Genomic DNA, 16,994 nt, shown 5'->3' on the forward strand with positions numbered 1-16,994 from the left:
CGGGTAGCAGGGTTGAATATATTTGTATTAATAAGAAGAGATTGTTAGTAAGTCTGACAACCAGTCTTAGGGTATTGGGTTGTCCGGGTAACTGGGTAGAGGAAGTCAGATAGGCAGTCGCTTCTTGTAGAACACTGGTACTCAGCTGGATCCGGATAGACTGGAAGCCGACTCCAATATGGTTGGGAAGAAAGGTATGCAGATGAATAAGAAGAGGTTGCAGTTTTTTTTTGTTGCAGTGTAAGTTCATACATAGTTTGTTTATGGTTTAACTCAATTAATCAATGAGTACCTATTGTGATTTGTTTGCCTGCTTATTACAGCATTATTTATTTTACCACATAGTCACTTAATTTTTATCTATTATACTAATATTTACACGGATTTTCCACAAATTTTAAACAATCGATTTTGACAGAGCTACCACAAACTCACATCTCTGCCCCAGATAAAAATCTACTCCCAAAAACTCCTAAACTAGTTATTTAGAATCCATCATTAGATTTAGTCGGTCAAACGCCCCGGTCCACCATTAGTTGAAAAGTCCCAACTACGTAGGCGTAGTGATGTGACACCGGATATTAGATTCCGGGATTTCCTTTTGACTTACAGTCAAAGTCGTTTCTACGAAAATCCCGTAAAAGGACGCTGCGTCAGATATTGTAGGTTCTGTAGGTTGTAAGTCATTATGGTTATAGAATAACATCAATAGATCTATTGAGATAATATAAAGCTGTTCGTGATAAATTTAAGTGACTGTCAAATTAAAGGAAATTGAAAAAAAAATTGTTTATTCATACAACACATATTATTTGTCTTAAATACAATAGAAAATCTAAATAATACATACAAAACGTACGCTTTAAGTGACTATGACAGCTTTCTATGAAATAATTGAACATTTGAAATTATGGAAGTCCAGAAAGAAGCGTCAATTCGTAAGACCTTATCATCATCCCCCTGGTACGAATATAGCTCATGTTTGCTCTACACGGAATTGATGATTTTTTATAGATACTTTGGCGGTAGACATAGGCTACTTTCAACTGGGTACGAGTAGCAAATTTCTCAGGACTCATGAAAAATCGGCGGCAACAGCTATCTAGTATTAAAATTCTTCATCAAAAACTTTGCATAACAATTTTATATTAGAAAAAGTACCACAAAATTAATGTATCTAATAGTTAAACTAGGTTACGAATCAGTTCGGGTAACCGCAACTCTAGTGACGCAACCGGACCGGTTCAATGGTTCCCCCGGGAGTGTAGAGTAACCATTTGATTTAATGTGCCATGATGCTGCTTAGTAAACTGTGTTTTGTACTAGTTGGCCTTAGTAATAAATAAGTGGTAAAGTTACTGTGTATGTCTGTTTGTCCGGCTTTTATGTCAGAGTTACTGAAACGATTTAAATGAATCATGCAACACTTATTTATAGTCTAAAGGTTAAGAAAGAAGAGAGGCTACTGTTTGTCGGGATGCGGGAAGTGGTTTCTTCAGAAAGTGGGTGAAACTGCTGGAGGGAGCTTCAATACTAATTCTAGTTCAAATGTAAGAATTAGCTTCATCATCTTCCCACCGTTTTCCGACTACTTTTGGGTCGGCTTTTAGTCTCGGTTAGACTGAATAGATCGGTGTTTTATATAGAGTAGCTGCCTATCGAAGGAAAGAGAGGAAGGGGTCGTCCAAGATATAGCTACATCAAGCAAATTAAAGAAAAGGTGAAGGTCGTGACGTATAAGGAAGTTCAGGAGTTGGCGCTAGATAGGTGTAAATGGAAGGAGCTGCACCGACAAGAGCTGGGCTCTTAAATTAATGATGAGCTGCCTATCTGACCTCCTCAACCCAGTTTCCTGAGATACCCCATATCCCTTGGTAAGAAAGTCCTTATTAATATGGATGTCATAAGTCGTACCTGAGTTGCTTGTTATGCTTAAAAGTTAAAACTACTGAAACGAATTGTACAAATTTTTTTACGTAGGTGGAGAAATCTTTGAAGACTCATAGGCTTATCTAAATACGTGAATCAACTTGAAGATGTGGGTGAAATGGCATGGTACAACTATATTTAAGTTTCATTGGCTTATATAGTTTCTGAGTACTTATGAATAACTTTTGGAGCGAGAAATTTAGTCTGTTTAGAATGGACCAATAAATACTCCAGATAGAGTTTTGTTGGAGCCAGTATTTCTCTTCTGTACCTAATAATAATATTAGAACCACCATTTTGCTTTTGTTTAGAAATAGCTGATAAGTGAATGATTTTTATTTATGTATTTGTTAGAAACAAAATCAAACTTTTTGAACTTATTGATAAGTCATTCTCCAGTGACTTTGGGTTTGTTTCAGTATTTCGTCTCAAGTTAATCAGATCGCTTTTAAAGATTTAACGTAGGTTTAAAAGAGTTGATTTTAATATTACCAAATAAATAGGGTTTATCACTTTGGTAAATGTATTTGGTGATCTATTAAATGGAATAGGTGAGCAAATAGGGTCATTTTGCAATTTCTGACCGCTCCGAAGTTGTGACTCACGTTACTCAAAATATACTTGCAACTGACTTCAAAATAGCAAAATCATCCGAAGAGAACGGGTACCAATCATCACAAAAGATACGCCACTGACCTCTACAATCTAGAACATTCTAAATTATGCTAGAACACCACAACAAAATTCGTAGCTGATCCAACAGGGGTCTCTAATCTAGGAGCAGCCCCAAAACCATGGAGAACAACATGACTAGTGGAGATGTCATAACGCAAAGTCATATAACAAAGTAGCGCGCCAAAATGCGGGTGTTCGGGGGATTAGGAACGTTACTAGCTCCACCTTCATACGGATTCTTTGGAATCCTCCCATTTCTTCAAAATTAAATCACCAATTTTTAAGACCAATCTTTGACAGTTTGGTTTTTATTTGACAAGGAATCCGAACGCCGCGTTTGTTCTCGTCTAACTAATCACGCCTACCGTACGTTACTTGACCTATCGCATCAAAATATTTCCGTCCTCCATGGTAATTAATAACTAATTACTTTGGACCTGAGTGCCTTATGGCATCTCGACTATCTTTCCTCTCTCAATGGTTATAGTAACTGATCGCTTCAGTCAGGTCTACCACCCGTTGCTTGACCTATAACAAGACCTGACCTACTTTCCTTATGGCATCTCTTATATTTCCTTTCTCCATGCTCAAAACTAACACAAAGTTATGATAGCAACAATGAATGCAGGCTGCAGGCTGAAGTGCATCCTATGCAGATATTTGCATACATGAAACGTTTCTGTAGGAAGGTGACCAGAGTTGAGATTGGGTAGTGTAAAGAGTATTTTGTTGCTCAGAAATGTATTTGGGATTATTTGGTAACCTATTTTCGTATTGTGAGAATACTCATGAACCTATAAGCAATGGTTTGTAAGTATAGACGTAACTACTTATGTTCCACCAGCGTACTGAGGGAACTACATAGTTCCCTCAGAATGATCAGTCGCCTATGTCGTTCCTCAGGCTTTAGATTGTCTGTTTACCTTTCATTTAAATAGGTTCAGTAGTTCTGCCGTGGAAAGGCGACAGACAGGCAGAGAGTTACTTTTGCATTTAATATTGAAGATTAGTAAGGACTTTCACACCTGACCAGACCTTGGTAAATGGGTCATTTTGTATTCGTATTGTTCCAAAATTCTATATTTTTTAACTGTTCTTATACCCAAAATAATGCACCAGCCATTTATTTACTCACAAAACATCCCAAAAATACCCAACAATACTCGCCAACGACTATAATTACTGCTGGTCAGAACATCAGACCATCAGAACACAATACGATTCATCAATAACATCACAATAGTACAATAGAGTTCTTACCGTTGTTAGAACGAGTCGCCATCATGCTTTTGTCATTACAGCTAGAGTAACCGCACACTGCAAACCTTTAAAGAAAAAAGATAAAGATAAAAAGTCATTTGTTCAAAGTAGGCTGAAAATCAGCACTTTTCGAAGGTCAAATTTACAAAAGACAGCCCCCAAAACGCCCGCATTTCTTATGTGTTTTGTTTAGTCGGCCGATAGTTTGTTTGGTCTCATAAATCAGTATGAAGATGAATGGTAGTACGCACATTACAAGGATCAGGTATTTAGCTATATATATCGGGTGTGTCACACCTAATCACATTTTCTTTATATTTGCGTTTTTTTATATGTGTTAATCGATATATGTGTATTCACCAGTATATAATGCGTTTAAGTATGACACACTATGTATAAGACCGACTAAAAACTTTGGTTGGAATAAAAATTTTCTTAAATAAATTGCCAACTATTGGATCGACTGTCGGCCGTCAGTTTCATCTGCAGTGCACGGGAACTCTCAGACTGAGAGCTAAATGCACCGTCTTTGGTTTAAAAGGAGACATTGTGATATATTAGCTTTTGATGTCTTGCCTCGTAAAAATAGTAGAAATCTCGAGGAAGAAAAGCATGCAACAAAGATGATGAAAGATAGTTTTTCGAAAGATTTAAAAGTTTTGGCAATAGGAAATATTTTAGTTTTAGCAATTATTAATACAATAATAAATGTAACAAAGTTGTAAGTAAAAAAATATGTATATATCTGGTCGAATTGAGGACCATTATCTTTTTGGGAAGACAGTTAAAAAGTATTAATGGCTTAAATGTTTAATTGATCAAATCCAGGGTGCCATTCTCAACTCTTCATTTCGATCATGTTATGAGATTTATAGAAATAGCACATTCTTTTCATACTTCCATCTTGCTTGCATTTGTTACAATAATTAGCAAATCAAATCCATCTTCACTACTGCTTATCTAACCAACTAAACACGACAATATATTTCCTGCATCATCAGTTCCTCTAACAAATCCACACACACCGAGTTTGTCAAACGGCTCCTTACAAAAAACTACGCCCTTGACACACATCCCTACATCTAACAAGATCATGGATAACAAAATGACTAGCGGAGATACCATAACGGAAGATCTCCTAAGAAAGTAGCGCGCCAATATGTGGGTGTTGAGGTGACGAGGAGCGTTACTGTCTTCACTCTTACTTACTTTCTTTGGACTCAATATTTTTTTGTAATACCAAAAATCGTTGATAGATGTCTCAAAGAACCCGAAAGTCTCGTTAGTTCATTCGTATTTGGTCATTTTGGTCATGCCCACCGAACGTACTTCGCCTAGAAGAAGGCGCCTGTCTTACCTGTATTATGGCATCTCCACTCATCTTTTCTAATTCCGTGAACAAGATATACCCTAATACACTGATGCCCCTGATCTCTAACATAATACATCTGGAAGGTTCAAAAAGGTCCACTTTATGGAATTTCATTATGGGCACGCCTCATCTATTGGATTTATAGCATCCTATGAATTTTGATTAAATTTTCGCGTGAGCTTTGACAGTGTGGTAGCCAGGAATTCTCTATTGCAAGCAACTGCAAGAAATAGGGGTGTATTGGGTCACCACAAATAGTGTTAAGCTATAAATCATAATAACTGTTATCCCGAAACTATAAATTCTGGCCAAACTGAATGCACAGACAGGATAATTAATTGGGTTGTCCCATTTTCTTGTTAAAATCGTTTTTGCTCCACAATTGGTTTTTAGGTAGGTCCTGTTGGAAATATTGATATTTTTCAACTATATGAGTAAATAGCTTTGTAAGTAAACGCATAATTCGAAACCGGCGGAACTGATTCGGCAGTTTTTTTGAAGAAAGAAATGCTGACAAGGCCATAATATCAAAGGGAAAGAACTGAATCGAATCTCTTCCTTCATTTTTTGCAACTGTCTGTATTGATAACCAAGCGAAAAAAATGCTACGAGCCATTTATTTTTACCCCACTATGGAGTGTTTTTTATCCATACAGCATGGAAGACGACACGCTGTGGTGACCCATATAGAATTGGGATAATAATAATGGCGTCCAGACCATTGTCGACCAAGACTGCGAACTGATCTCTCCCTAAAGAGATCAGCCAACCGCGCAGGACATATTACAGTGCACAAGCATTACCGCAGACACAGGTGCTCTCACTATTCCTTCACTCTCATAGCCCGATGGGATGACAATCCAATCCCACCGGAGAGAGATCAGGCACAGGACCAATATTAACGTGCTCTCCCCAACTAGAGTGCGTTAATCACCAACTTTTAGACTCCAGACTGCTTTACAAAAAAATCTAAACCCCGCAAAGTGATTTTGGCCCAACCTGGGCATCGAAACTCAGACCCGGTGCACAGAAGTCGTTCATATAACCAAACTGCACCCAAGGAAGTCAGCTTAATCAGAAACGTCGCTGTGGCGTATCTGATGCGGCTGGCAGCCTCTAATTACACCGACACCTTGCAAAAGGGAACACAGATGCGCTTTGCAGTTAATAGGCACGTCAGTGTAAGGTTCTTGTGTTTATCTGGATGGGCTCCTTTACAAAAACTTATAGCGTCTTTATGGTAAAATTCCTAACCTTTTCGAATTAACTTCCACTGCTATTCCGGTTTTAATCGATACTGATATTGGCTGAATATTTTTTTTCTTGAACTCGTTAATCTCAAAAACTATTGGACTGATTTGAAATATGATTTCAGTGTTAGATAGCTCATTAACTGAAGAAAGCTAAGGGCCCTTTATCCGGGTGCTCTTAGTAGTTCCCTAGAGACGCGGGAATTGCTACATTTTAGTATCTCATCATCTGCCTAGCCTTTTCCCAACTATGTTGAGGTCGGCTTCCAGTCTAACCGGATGCAGCTGAGTACCAATGTTTTACAAGGAGCGACTGCCTATCTGACCTCCTCAACCCAGTTACCTGGGCAACCCGATACCCCTTGGTAAGACTGGTTGTCAGACTTTCTGGCTTCTGACTACCCGTAACGACTACCAAAGATGTTTTAAATGGCAGCCGGGACCTACAGTTTATCGTGCCATCCGAAACACGGAAGAACTCATTATGACAAGATGGTCACCCATCCACGGACCGACCGCGCCAAGCGTTGCTTAACCTTATGATCGATCGATCCGCGCGGCTTTGACTTAGCCACGAGCTCTTCTCATTTTAGTATCTAATATTCAAAATGTGTACTTTGGTGAATTCGTTAAATCGAACCTCGTTCTTTTGAATCCTAGTTTCTAAGATAAGAGCGTTCAAACAAACTCTTCAGCTTCTTAAATATTATGCTAGACATAGGTACGAGTAGATATCTAAAATCCATATTGTAGTATCAGTGGTCTTTGATGAAATTTGCGACCAGCAAAGGATATTTACATGCGATATGCATAGACTCCTAAATGGAAATATGAATACAGCTCTCGATAAATGGAGTTTCTAGAGAAATGGTGCCTTAGGTGCATGGTATCGTAACGCCTGAAATGCTTTCAAGAAATACTGAAGAAAGTGCGCCAGTGTGTGTCTGGACTATGGAAATATAACATACTGTTTCCCGTGATTTCACCCGAAACCTCCTATACTCGGATAAAATATAGCCTGCGTCACCCAGAAGGTACTGTACCTTGCCAATAGTAAAAGAATGTTTCAGATCAGTTTAGTTGTTTTGAATAAAATCAAACAAAAAAAAATATAATATACATATACCTAGACAGCCAAAAATAATAAATTAGTATGTTTGTGTAATAAATGCTCGTGATAAACAAACTGCAAGACGGACACCCTACTAATACACCTTTTGCTAAAACACTCCGCATTTCTGCTAATACAGCGAAAATGATAATATTGTTCAAGACAGACAATCACAAAAGAGGAGGAACGGAAATGGAAGAAGGAGACAAAACACACAAAGCTAATACGAGAGACAGAGACAGAAATAAGGCCGGAGACGAAATGATCAGTCCCTCGGTTACTAACAACTTCGTCAGACAGAACATGGAGAACAAAATTAATAGCGGAGGTGCCATAACGGAAAATCTCCATCAAAATACTTCATCATCATCTCCCGAGTCTTTTCCCAACTATGCTGGGGTCGGCTTCCAGTCTAACCGGATGCAGCTGAGTACCAGGGTTTTAGAAGGAGCGACTGCCTATCTGACCTCCTCAACCCAGTTACTACCATTACCACTTGGTTAGACTGGTGTCGGACTTACTTGCTTCTGACCGTAACGACTGCAAAGGATGATATATTCTAGTAAGAAAGAAGCGCGCCAAAAAACTTGAGTGCTAGTCGACCTTATCTACTACTTTGGACCCAATCATTTTTGTAATATCAAAAATCGTTGACATAATACTTATTTCAACACATTATGTCCCACCCAAATAACCTAAACGCTTCGTTAGTTCAATCGTAACTGATCATTTTGGTCATGCCTACCGTACGTATTTGACCTAGAAGAAGAAGGCAATTGACCTATCTGCATTATGGCTTATAGCATCTCCGCATCTTTCTTTACTCCGTGTTGCAGAAACATGAATATGGAAAACTTTGGAGTAGGGAATATAAAGTTGGTTGGCTTTTTTTTGTATTTGTTTTTTTTTGTTAGCCGCTAAAGGAAGAGGATTCAAAGTTAGTATTTTTTAGTTTAGAGTTTGTTTCATAGAGTGTCGAGCTGTGTATGCTATAGCTTTATCAGCTTTCGTAGTAATTTTCAAAAATCTATTTCTTATTTATTTTTAAGTGGCATGATATGGATATAAAAAAGGAATAAGAAAAGATATGAGTTGAAAAAAGCCTGACAAGCGATTCCTCTTGTTGTCATTTTTAAGTTATAGTTGTCAATTTGTGCGTTTGCTTACAATCTCCAGAAACCGATCGGAATATGCGCTAGTGTGAAAGCGTAAATGTTTTCGTAATAAAATGCTATATTTTACACGCAACTGTTTAAGTTTATCCACAAAAATGACAACCCAATAAAACAATAAAGTTAAATAAAAATCAAAATTTTTATAGTTTCCTTGAAAGTTTTTAACAGTTTTCTATAAGAAAGAGATACAATGTTTTGGTTGGAAGATAGGTAAATACTAGGTACATTGTAGCCTTCTTATTTTAAATTCAGGTAAATTAGATTGGCGACAAACCGCAAATCGTTGAAAGACACTCTGACTACTTTAAGTTTTCTTACAATGTATGAACAAATTCTGAGGTTCTAAAATGTTGATTGGTTATTCTTCTTGTAAATCTTTGTGTAGCTGTAAATTCTACTTTGTAATACCCAACTGTGTGGGAAAGGAAGCTATGTTTATAGACTATCCTATCCCTCGCATTCAGAGATATTTAATGATTCTCCTTAGTGACAGATTCTCATAGAAATTCTGCACTAAGGAACGGCTTAAGTAACTATTAAGTGTTCTGAGTGTGTCCATATGGAAACTACTTTATGTACCTGGATAAAATATAAGCTATGTTCAATACGGTTAAGTCGTTCCAGAGTCTTATAAAGAGGAAAGCTTCATAAATAGATGACATAAAGCAATCTGCCTTTAAAAATGATCAAAATGATTATACCTCTAGGTGTTTCGAAGCACTAATGAAACACAAAGTCGTTTCAAAGTCCAGTTAGGTACAATGCTCGGTATCTAGAGTCTCCATAGTGTATCTAGATAGACTCTAGACTGTGTCTACTGGGTCTTATCGTGAAGCCGTACAGTAATTATTGAGACAGCCACGAACAGAGGCGTGGAGTCGCATTGTTACTACATTTTTTTTATAACGAGATTTAACGCTTTTCTGAAGAAATTAGGCGCCATACATAGATAAGAAGTATATAACTTCAGTCTCCAGGACATCATCTAACTCCATGCCAAATTCTATCTAAATTGGTCTTGTCGTTTTACCGTGGAATTGGAAAGATACAACAAACAGTTAATTAAATCAGAACACAATGAGCATGACGAACTTTAAGATACGAATGAAACCGGGTGTAACACTAGTCTTCAAAGTCATTTAAATGTCCACTAGTCATTATAGACTAGTGTATCTAGACTGTGTGTCTACTGGGTCTTATCGTGAAGCCGTACAGTAATTATTGAGACAACCACGAACAGAGGCGTGGAGTCGCTACCTTACTAAATTTATTTAAAGAAAAATATAGATCTCCTTAGCATAAATATTTCTAGATGTTCCTCGTGATGATCAAGATTTAAGTGATAATACATAATTTGTAGCTCAAAACCATACAAGAACTACGTTTAAGGGCAATGATGATGAACTTAATCTTCAGGAAAATCTGCGGACATTGCAATTTCTCTTTTGGTAACAATAAAGCAGTTTCCAAAAAAAAAAAACTATTTGATTTTTTAACTAATTATTTATGTATTTGTCTTTTTCCCTACAAAATACTTCATTTTGCGATGTTTGATCGTTACTTCCCAAATTATTAGAACTATCGATGATTGATTAATTGCTCCCTGCTTCACCAAATACAAATTAATTCCTAGAAACTCCTACATCCGTCAACAATTGAAGGAGTTTTCCTCAAAATGAACTCTTCAATGAACCCTTAAAATTATTAGTTGCAAAATAAACAAAGGTGCCTCAAAATACACACCGCTAATAAAATTAATAAGGGCCTACACACAAGGCGTTTTTTAAACGCGCGCTTTTTTCTTACAGAGTAGTTGTTTGGCTTTTGTATCGATAAATTGGCGTTTGTAAGAATTTGTCAACATATGTCCATCGGGCGAGAACTTGGCAACTGACATTAAAATGTGTCAGCTATTCAGCAATGTGTTCATGCAACTTTATTTATAAAGTAAAGTTTACTGTGAATTGTGTACCTATACGTAGCTAACAGGCGCGTATGCATCGCTTTTGTGTCGTTAAACACTTGTGTTTTATTTTATAAAAGTACTAGCTTCTGCCAGCGGTTTCACCCGCATTCGGTGGGAACTTCTGAACGTACTCTGATAATAAATAGGTAACTTTAACTTTCCGGGATAAATAGGCTATATATCACTGTAATATATTTTTATAATTGGACCTAGTATAGCTCCTGAGATTAACGCGTTCAAACAAACAAACTCTTTAATATTATAGTTATCGGCACGGATAATGAGCTCTCGGCAGAAGAGTGGGGATCGCTTTGCGCACTGTACACATAAGGCAATAAACCAATAAATCGCTTCTGCGCAGGTGAAGGTCAGGGCTTAATATCCCTGCCGATGATTATAATATAGATCCTACGCTGCGTTTAAAAAACGTACACCAACAGCGCGCTTAAAAACCTCACTGTACATAAGCCCTAAAGGTCATTGAACTTGTACCCAATTAGGTTCAGGCTGAAAACCACAATGGTTTTAGAGTAAATCGAAGAGTTTCTATAGGAAGGAAGTAAATCAATCGCAGTCAATAAATTAGAGGCAGTCTCTCAAATGAATTGGAGATATTAATTACAAGAGAAACCCAATTTCTGTTGCCTGATAAGCTGGTTTTATTTTTAAATTGCTAGTCTTTTGTTTTCTGGGAGCTTACAATGGGTATTTGGATTAGGTATTAGAAAGGAGGTTGACAGTTTGACCTGTTTGTACGATTGTGCGCGATTGTCACACTATTGGCTGAACGGATTTTGACGAGGTTTTCAGCATAGTGTTTGTCAGTGTTTATATTATTGAAGGCAGTTTTTGGTTAAGCAAATCAAATTTACTTTGCCATGGTTCTTGTCCCATATAATTATGAGAGACAAAAAAATCACATCTGAATTCAGCACCTCCTTTTTGGTAAGTCGGTCAAAAACAAACTTGAACCAAACCTACATACATTCAATAAGTGTTATACAACCCATATTTTCACAATCAAAGGAAAAGATTTGTAGCAGTTCCAAAAAGAACTCCGTTCTATTCACCGCAATTAATTATTATTACTTGGCCACGAAGATAAGCTTCTTACTTATATAATTGGTTAGGGTTGTCGTCTGGTTATGTTTCTTATAGGATTATTTTGATTTCGATTAACGTTTATCTATACTAATATAATAAAGAGGAAACATTTTTTTGTTTGTTTGTACATTGAAGGCTCCGAAACTACTGATACGATTTTTTTTAAAAAAAAACACTGTTCTAAAACTATACTTTTACCGAGTAACATAGATTATTTTTTATCCTGGTATAGGCAGCAGTTCCCACAAGACTCGGGTGAAACCGCCGGGAAACGGCTAGTATTTAATATGCTTATGGCGACGATTGTTAACGATAAGCAGCCTTACTTATAAAAATCAACTAATCATCTTCTAATCATTGTTTTAACTAATTACTACCCAAAGCCTTAAGTAGTGATTAAATTATTTTGACCTATAAACGTTGCTTAAGCATGTCTTAAGTAATGAACAGATAATGACATAAAAACATACTAATTTCTCAACACTACCGGAATGTTGGTAGCTTAAAAAAATATTTGTCATGAAAACGTTGTGTAATGGCAACAATGGCATCCGTAAAATATAAAATTAAAAAGTTGAACTGTCAATAAACCGGAAATGAAAAATCAGCTGGTAAGAATCCAGCCATTTTGCTAATTAACGGGTTAAACAAGGGTGTGAGGCTACTTAATTTGACAGCTCATTTAAGATATTGCTAAGAAAATGATTTATTTCAGCCACGTTTATAAGTAAGATTTTTTCTTAAACATCCCTTAAGTATGACTTATTATTTTATAAGTAAGGCTGAAGGTTTATATCTAATAGGTATAAGATACATAAGATGCTTATAATATAAGAAGGCAAATATATTGTATTTGCCTCATTGATCTAATAGTCTCAACTACGACTGCCGTGCCTGAGGTCTCTGAATCGGTTCTCTAATTGAACATTAAAAAAGCTACCAAGCTTTGGCAGTCGTCCTTGTCTCTGATCTCTCCTGTCTTGTCGGATTGTCGTCCCAAAGGACTAAGAGAATGCACATGTATATTTACTCTTACGCTCGTGCACTAAATATGTCCTGCGCAGCTGGCTGATCTCCTTAGAGAATAGCCGACGTAGCCCAAAATCAGACAGGACGCTATTATTCAATACCTACATTAAATTAAAGCAAATCTACTGGCTACAAGCGTTTTCACACTTGCAGATTTTCTGCTCGGTGTTTCGAATTGTACGTATAACAGCAGACAATAGACAACTTGACAACTACCGATACAAAAGGTGTCGTCAGGATCCGCGCTACCCCAGTGGGGCTCATTGGGTAAACCAGCAGGGCCCACCAGGGCCAAAGCCTGCCGGGACTGCGGGATTGTTCAACCGCGTTCCTAGTACATAAATGGCTCCAAAAGGAACACGGTGTGGACACTCCCTCACTTTATTTAATGATGTCCAATTAAAAAGCACAAAAAGGATACGTTTCGTATTTTCAAACGGGACAAAAATCCACCAGTGCGAAAGCACTATCCCTATAGCTACGTACTACACTACAGTTTCCAAGTAATTATTCAAATCAACGGCCACGGTGGCTTTAGTCTAAGACCTAGTACTTTAGCACTAATTCTTGGTGCCTGTTCTCATTGGAGACGAAAGATTTAGTGGCTGGCTTGCTAATCGCTGCTAGTGATAAATGATACTTGAAGTACTATAGGTACCTTGGAGTCTAGTTCATTAATTCTACCTTCACTACTTACTTAATTTTATAAACGCAAAAGTTAAAATATGAATTATTATTGGGATATACATATTGTACATAAATGTAGGTAACTATAATACTATTTTTTTAAAGTTGTAACCATGGGTTGCCCGGTCTTCTTCATAGAAAGCTGCTTTAAGAATAGGCTAAAATCAAAGTTTCGGCTATTCGACTATTATTTAAAATTATTCGACTTTGACTTTGAATGGTATGTTCCAATGTTGACTATTATGTGCGAGGTCCGATTCCTAGTTAAAGCCAAAAAAATATGCACGGATGAAATTCATTGTGCGTGTATGAACTATAGATACTATCAACACAAAAATTTTAATTTAATGTAAAATTGCTGAAACATGAAAATGTGCTATTTATAAAAATATTTACCTACACTTCTTTTCTATTATTAATTTAAATTGAGAATACATACTTTACTAAGAATAAGATCGATGATAAAACTTAGTACAAACAAACAAACAATCAATGAATAGGTACAACAAAAACAAAACAAAAAGCAATCACATTAAAACAATTGCGCATCAAAGACGAAACAATATTAATTATTTTAAGGTCGTTGACCGGTATATGTTCTTGAAACTTTTAGAGACTATGTGCTGTCTTCATAAGTAAAAGTAAATTAAACTCAACCTTAAAGTATTGTTAGAAACTTAAATTTTCTTGCATTTTCAATCATAAACAAATCCTTACTAACATTATAAACGCAAAGTCGCTTTGTCTTTCTTTCACCCTTTCACACCAAAATTATCTTAATCTGCCTAGCCTTTTCCCGACTAAGTTTTGGGATTGGATTCCAGTCTAACCGCATGCAGCTGAGTACCAGTGTTTTACAAGAAGTGACTGCCTATCTGACCTCTTCAACCCCTACCCGGGCAACCCGATATCCCTTGATTTAAATAAAATTTTGTATCTCTACAGATAGTCTACGGCCTGGGACATAGACTACTTTTTACCCGGGTGCTAGAAGATGTTCTATCGGATCAAAGGTGGAACCACTCAAAACAGCGAATAAAGTATGTAACACGATTTTAAACTACACAACTATGTACATGTACACAAAACTACTTCACCCTCAAACCATTTAATCTGTAAACTGCACTTAATTTCGTTACCCAGATAAGTTTTTCCCAGAACTAAGTGTAAACATTACAGTCTTACTTATAAACTAATAAGTTATACTTAAGGGGTGTTTAAGAAAAAATCTTACTTATAAACGTGGCTGAACTAAATCATTTTCTTAGCAATGTCTTAAATGAGCTGTCAAATTAAGTAGCCTCACACCCTTGTTTAACCCGCTAATTAGCAAAATGGCTGGATTCTTACCAGCTGATTTTTCATTTCCGGTTTATTGACAGCTCAACTTTTTAATTTTATATTTTACGGATGCCATTGTTGCCATTACACAACGTTTTCACGACAAATATTTTTTTAAGCTACCAACATTCCGGTAGTGTTGAGAAATTAGTATGTTTTTATGACATTATCTGTTCATTACTTAAGACATGCTTAAGCAACGTTTATAGGTCAAAATAATTTAATCACTACTTAAAGCTTTAAGTAGTAATTTGTTAAAACAATGATTAGAAGATGATTAGCTGATTTTTATAAGTAACAGGTATTTTCTTTAATACATCTGTGCATGATGTTTGATATTAAAAAAAGATGGTCGGGTCCAAAGAAGCCGTATAAGGGCGAAAACAGCAACGTTCCACCGAACACCCGCATTTTGGCACTTTCTTAGGCGATTAGAGTAAGTCTGACACCAGTCTAACCATGGGATATTGGTTTGCCCGGGTAACTGGGTTGAGGAGGTCAGATAGACAGTCGCTCCCTGTTAAACACTGGTACTCACCTGAATCCGGTTAGACTGGAAGCCGATCCAAACATAGTTGGAAAAAGGCTCGGGAGATGATGACTTACTTAGGAGATTTTCCGCTATGGTACCTCCGCTAGTCATTTTGTTATCCGTGCCCTGTAAACTGGTTTATAATGAGGAATTCCTGTAATGTTTGTTTTACAGAAACTATGCTTTATGTGTGGTTTAAGAGGTTTTAATGCAGTGGATTATTTTAGTAATTTTGTAGTGCCATTTTATGTTTGAAGATTTTTAATTGCGTTTGTGTGAATCGTAAATGTTTCGGGGAAAACTTCGATACTTCTTTTTGTTAAGAAAAATAATAGACATTGACATATAAAAATACACAATTGTTTTCCAGTTTTGAAAGTTATATATTTTAAGCTCAGCTATTCCCAACTATTTTCCATATAAGATACAATCGACATTTTAGAAGCACATCACGTTGATATTTTGCCCGGTAAAGTTAACACATACCATAATAAAACATACTCAAAATACCCACCAGTAATTGTACCTAATTCCTATTAATTTACACCGCAACACAAAATTTTGACAAGCCACATATTTCCCAGCCCAAACTTTTAATCGGATTTGTGTGTTCAGACGAATCAATCGGATAGGTACACCATCTCAACAAAATCGGATGACAGTAACAAATCTAGATGGATGTGCGTCTATTTTTAGACGTCCGATTTACGTCCTATATTTAATCACTTCCTTGACAAGCTTAGAGCATTGAGACAACAGAATACGCCATTGCAGTACTGTCGTATCTGCCCCTGACAAATTAAAATTCATTTATTTCAAGTCACAATAGAACTCATACTGTGTGCATCGATCTAAAAAGTAAGTGTTAACGCCAGTTTTAATCATCTTTACATGTCTGCGTCAAGTTTACGCTTGTGTTTGTTAATTTTGTTGCATATGTAAAAAGGTGTTATTGAAAATGCAAGAGTGAGCTATCACTATTAGTTATACCTACGTCAAGCCAGGGAGGTCTCCGAATACTACTTCAATAGTAGCTTTTATTGCAATTCCTCGTCAAAGGCCTTCAGGAGGATTTAAGGAAACTCTGTCACTAGGGTTAGTTAGTGATTAAACTTTCTTGATTAAACCTATAGCTTATTCGATAAGAACATTTAGAAGAAGAAGAGTCGTTCCCGCGAGAAAATTTGCGTTTATTTTTGCACATGAATGTGTTCAAGACGGTTCCAGTTGGTCAATTGCTCTAAGTTGACGGCCAACGGTTTATTTTACGAGATTCGTATTTCGCAAATTAATGCTTTTACGAATTTGGGTCGAATTTTTTGCTTAAATGAGAAATTCCGGGTGATGGGTAACAATTGGATGAACGCCCGGATTTTTCAAAAGAAAGTTTGGCGTGCAAGGTTATTTGGGTAAAAATATGAATTGTGTTTTAGATTTTTACGTTGATAATGAAATTGAGGTTTTAGATGACTAACAATATATGTATATTTGAAAAATATCCGTAGTGAATCTCATCATCCTCCGAGCCTTTTTCCCATCTATGTTGGGGTCGGCTTCCAGTCT

The sequence above is a fragment of the Helicoverpa armigera genome, chromosome 24 (assembly GCF_030705265.1).
Source record: "Helicoverpa armigera isolate CAAS_96S chromosome 24, ASM3070526v1, whole genome shotgun sequence".
NCBI classification, from domain to species: Eukaryota; Metazoa; Arthropoda; class Insecta; order Lepidoptera; family Noctuidae; genus Helicoverpa; species Helicoverpa armigera.